At 42.7% G+C, this 5675-nt stretch overlaps 1 long non-coding RNA gene across 1 annotated transcript; it reads right to left on the reverse strand.

The window, feature by feature from the left end:
• Nucleotides 1–4344: 4344 nt before the first annotated feature.
• LOC310682251 lies at nucleotides 4345–5026 on the reverse strand. The gene is made up of 2 exons (XR_014513812.1): nucleotides 4904–5026; nucleotides 4345–4428 (listed from the first exon to the last, which is right to left on the reverse strand). It is a non-coding gene; the product is annotated as an uncharacterized lncRNA (long non-coding RNA).
• Nucleotides 5027–5675: the final 649 nt, after the last annotated feature.

The raw sequence follows: 5675 nt of genomic DNA on the forward strand, positions 1-5675 counted from the left end.
TGGGTCTCTAGCTGTTTTTGAACTACAATTCCCATGATCCTTTGTTCTCGGTGGCATTCCCCCCAGCTGTCAACTGCAGCCAGTTGCTATTTTTAATTCCTCATCATTCTTTTTTAAATAATTTTTCTTTGTGGTTTTCAATTTTATACATTTCCAAAATTTTACAATCATTTTAACATTTCAAAACTCGACTTCCTTCCCCCTCTTTCTGCGCTTCCTTAATTGTTTTATTTTCTGCATATTCCAAATTAACTTAATCATTTATTCATCTTCTTTAAATGTATACTCTTATAAAACTGCAGGTTATTACAATAATCCTGCCTATGTTCTTATCTGTTTACCGTTTGTTTGTAAATATTCAATAAACCATTTCCATTCTTTTATTAAAAGTTCATTATCTTGATTTCTTATTTTTCTGGTAAGTTTCGCCATTTCTGCGTATTCCATAAGTTTTTGCATCTATTTTTCTTTCGTCGGGACTTCTTTCCATTTGGGGGTAATTAACATTCTTGCCACTGTAGTCACATACATGAATAAATTTCTATACAGTTTGGGTAGTTCTGTTCTTATAATTCCCAAAAGGAAAACTCTGGGGTTTGTTTGTTTTTTAACAAATGTTATTTGAAACATCTTTTTTCAATTCATTATATATCATTTCCCAGTAAGCTTTAACCTTACTACAAGTCCTTACTACAAGACATATGCGAAGTTGCGTCATTCTGGGGTACTGTGGGAAATTACCGTATTTTTCGCTCCATAAGACGCACTTTTTTCCTCCTGAAAAGTAAGGAGGAGCAAAAAACTGCTCCCGCTAAGGAAAAGACACTAAAGCAAACAAGAGGGAAAGAGGTATTGAAACAAAACCACTGAGCAGCTAATCGGCAAGGGATCGGGAGGGATATAAGGGATGCTAGAGATAAAGGAGGCTGCCTGGGAGGGGGGAGGTAAAAGCACATGGATCCTCAGGATTTTTGCATTGGGCTACCTCAAACTCACCGTCAAATCACATATCATGTCTGTGGCCACAGCATGAACCACAAAAATCATACACCCACTGTTTCATTCAGGATATATTTTTTTCTTGTTTTCCTCCTCTAAAAACTAGGTGCGTCTTATGGTCAGGTGCGTCTTATGGAGCGAAAAATACGGTGCGTGTAGTGACCAGTAGTAGTGAGGAGGGGAGTTTTGCACCCCTACTCTCAAAATACATCCCCTTCCCCAAATATAGTCAACACCCCACCTCTTGCACCTGTGGATGGGACGGCAGAAGTGGGGGGAAGCCTGTTTACTCAGGCATGTTCAGCTTTCTTAAGAATTAGGTCTATCTCTAACCTCAAAGGGTTCCAGTTTGACTCTGGATCTTCTTTGACAGCTTATTTTGCAAAAGACCTCTGTATAAAGCACTTTTCTGGTCATGGTGCGTCAGGGAGTGGGGGGGAGGGAACACTAACCTATTAATCAGCCTTTAGGGTTGTAGGAGGGGTGCTGGGTGGGGAATCAATTTTGATCAAAGCGAGGCAGTCAAATGACTGATGTGCCAATTTTGCTTCATCCACTTAGTGTAGTACCTGAGAATATCAAGGCAGCTCAGTCCTTTTATCTCCTAGGTTTCCTTCCACAAGAATAGAGAAGATAAAAAATTTAAGCACCACCCAACAAAGAACTTCTGAGGATGAAAGCAAAATGTTGAAATCCAAGTGGCATTTCCTTATTCATGTGACATACATATATATCTATCTCACACACCAATTTTGTGTGCAAGGGATTCCTGCTCCGCAGCTTGATAACATTTTTGCAAGTCCATTCACCTAAAGATGTACAAAAGCACCCCAACAAGGCATTTCTGAATGCCTTTCCCACATTTTGCTTCTCCGCAAAATTGATTGGCTGTTTTCCCTCTTGCAGAAGCCTCCGCCTTCAAGTCTAATGTTCCCTTCAGGCAGAATTCAGCAGCAACTCTAATGCCAGATCTCTTAAGCTTCTCCCACTGCATTGAGAGTTTCATATGAAAGAACGGCTAGGTCAGACCAAAGGTCCATCTCATCCACCAGCCTGCCTCCAACAATAGCTGCCTAAATGCTTCCAAGAAGCATCCCCTGCACAGTCATTATGTGAGTCCATCAAGATAAGGTAAGGGGTTATTGAACTAGAGTCACACAGAATGCAAGAGCAATAGAAGAATTCCTGTTATTTCTCAGAACCTGCAAAAGGGAACAGTCACTTGTGGACTGACTTTGAAAATTGGAGTACCGGAAATAAAATGTTGCAGTCAGTGTGGAGTGCTCGTGTTTGGGACTCCAGCCAGCCATGCCCTTTTCCAGGACACTCTATTCCAGGCATGGGCAAACTCAGCCCTCCAGACGTTTTGGGACTACAATTCCCATCATCCCTGACCACTAGTCCTGCTAGCTAGGGATGATGGGAGTTGTACTCCCAAAATATCTGGAGGGCTGAGTTTGCCCATGCCTGCTCTATTGCATTCCTCTCCCCGCTGCCCCATTAATTGTCTGCTTTTCCCTCTCAGAAAGTCAGCCAAAAGGGTTGCCCACCTGTCAATCACCTGTCAATCATAAGGGCATCAGGTGATGCTTCCCTTGGTAGCCCCGATTGTCTAATAGTCTTCAGCAGGCATTTGAAAATTAATAAGGGAGGCACCTGTTGAATCTTCATTGGAAGAGCATTTCGCAGACTCAGATTTGTAATATTGTAAAATGGGGCTGACCAACTAGGAAAAACTCAGTAACACTCCATTAGATGATCTCAGTGACTGGGTTGGGATATAAGGGCTCATGTCACCCCTAAAGTAAAGGTAAGGGGACCCCTGATGATTAGGTCCAGTCGTGGCTGACTCTGGGATTGCGGCGCTCATCTCGCCGAGGGAGCTGGTGTACAGCTTCCGGGCCATGTGGCGAGCATGACTAAGCTGCTTCTGGCGAACCAGAGCAGTGCACGAAAATGCCATTTACCTTCCTGCCAGAGCGGAACCTATTTATCTACTTGCACTTTGACATGCTTTCGAACTGCTAGGTTGGCAGGAGCAGGGACCAAGCAATAGGAGCTCACCCCATCGCGGGGATTCGAACCGCCGACCTTCTGATGGGCAAGCCCTAGGCTCTGTGGTTTAACCCACAGCACCACCCGCGTCCCAAGAGTACCCCTAAAGTACCCTAGGCCTAATTTATTCAGGGCTTTGAAAATGAATTTTGAAAGTTAATAAATGATTAAAAACAAGGATTTTCCCAACATGCGTTGCACTCAGAGTTGTTGGCATCTGTCTGTCTCAAGAGACAATGGAGTGTGCCTTCAGGGTGAAGTCAAACCATTGCATTAGCAGCACTGAAATGCCCCCCACTCCCACAAATACATTTAAAATGACAAAGACTGTTAAACTGGATATGCCATTGCTGTGAACAGTGTTTTCTCTTCTTGCTGTGAACAGGAATTTGCCCTGCATCCTATTCCTAAGCAGCAAGTTGAGTCCAGTTGCTGCCATCCCCTTGGCTTGGCAAGCTTTGCCAGACTCCCAGCTGAGCATCCCTTTCAAAAGGCTGGCATGGTTGGCAAGAGAGAGAAAGAGAGATGTAAAAAAAATAAAATCTAATTGCACCTCATCTGCCACCCAAATGATGCCCAGCAGGATGGCACGCGAATCTTCCAGCCAAGCCTCGGTTTTCTGGCATTCAGGTTGGTTGCTTCTCATGTCTCCCAAACCGAAGCCAAACTAAGGGTTGAGCTGGTAAGGTTGGATGTTGGACTTAGAGTGGAGGGAAGCTGGGTTTAACTCCCCACACTCAGCCATGATGCATCCTAGGTATTATTATTATTATTATTATTATTATTATTATTATTATTATCCATTCTTTATCATCACACTTTCATCCAGGGATGTCGAATAACTTACAGAAAAATCATTCAGTCGAAAATCTAACAATAACATGCATCAAAATCATCCTCCTATTCGTTATGCATATACTTTTATCCCTACTCATTTATCCCAAAATTTTTTCCTTCCTCCCTTCCCTTTAAACCCCCCCCCCCAAAAAAATTGTTCTCTCTTCAAATCTTTAACCATGTGCACAGATTATTCATTCTAATTTGGATGCTTGGGTTGGCTTCCCCCCGTGCTATCCAATTCCTATAACTTGTCCATTTATTCAAAATCTTTTGACATTTGTTTTCCCATGTATCTTCCATCATTACCTGTTCAAATATATCAGATTGTATATATTCAAAAACATAGTCATTCCATTTTTCCATTGTCCATTTATCCTTTTCTTTCCCTCCTGATGGAATAATAAGCATACTAGCTAAGATCATAATTTTATACCAATCTTGCTCTTTTCTTTCTATTTTACTATTCCCCAGTATTCCTGAGATAAGCATTTCTCTATTGACTTCTATCTTAACCTGAAATACATCAGGAATAACCTTTATAATCTTTTTTTCAAAACTTACTTTATTCAAAATTAAAACAAAACATATTATCCAGAAACATATCATCCTTATTCCCCCCCCCCATTTTTCCTCCCTCGCCCCTCCCTCCCCCACAACCCCCCCCTGACTTCCCTCAGTTCCAGTCTTTGATTTCTCTGAGAATGCTGTTTTCTGCATGTTACACAGTTGTATAGATCCTCAAACTATTTAGCTGATTATTATCAATAAAAAGTTTGTGAATGTTTATTCAAAGCCAGCCAAGGAGTCCAGTTCGCTTTGTTGCGTCTTCAAATACTTTGTAAAGGGTTCCCATTCATCTTTAAAGTCACAGTTATCCTTGTTCCATAGCTTATATGTCAGTTTTGCCAGTTCTGCATAGTCCATCAATTTTTCTTGCCATGATTCTTTAGTTGGGGTTTCTTCAGTCTTCCATCCTTGTTCTTCAGTCTTCCATCCCTGTATAAATAACCTTTATAATCTTTTGCCAATATCCCTTTACCCAAATACACTCCCGCCACATATGTGCATATACCCCTAACTCTTGACCGCAGTGCCAGCACTTAGGACTCAATCCTTTAACTATATATGCTAGTTGCACCCATGTGTGTTGAGCTGTTTGGCTGAAGGGGAGAATGGCATGCAGATATGTGATAATATTTGGCTCAGTTTTGTTGTCATCCATGTCTTGAGACCCAATGGAGTGCACATCCAGGGGTGAAGTCAAACCACTGTGTTAGCACTGAAGTGACCTTTCCAGGTGCAAGCTTGGGCAGTGTGTCCAGCGGTCCTGGGCTGCCCAGATGACAGCCTCGCTGATGTAGTCCAAAGGAAGGCAGAGCAATATGTTTGCTTGGCTTCAGGAGATACCAGAAGGAGGTGCACAAGGTACCAATCAACTGTCCTAGGGACTCCAATTCGAATTTCTGTAGGGATTACTCCTTAGATTTCCCACAAGGCAGCAGATGTTTGGGATCAGAGTTTTCCTTCTCCTAGATGGGCTACCTTCCCAGGTGGACGAGCCCCATCTGCCCCTCGCTTCCCTCCATAGAGCATGCAGAAACTACCTTCTTGACCATTGGATCCACTATTGGTCTTGTTGACTCAAGCTACCAGAGCCTGTCTTTCAATGCAGGGGAAGTCCCTAACTCATAGAGGGTTTGCAACCCATCGGCTACCCTCACCTGTTTTAGCCAGCCAGTCTCTGTCGTTCCCAGGATGTGGCCGCTGTTGCATGATTACAG

The sequence above is a fragment of the Podarcis tiliguerta genome (genome assembly GCF_965153285.1).
Source record: "Podarcis tiliguerta genome assembly, chromosome: 7".
Lineage (NCBI taxonomy): Eukaryota > Metazoa > Chordata > Lepidosauria > Squamata > Lacertidae > Podarcis > Podarcis tiliguerta.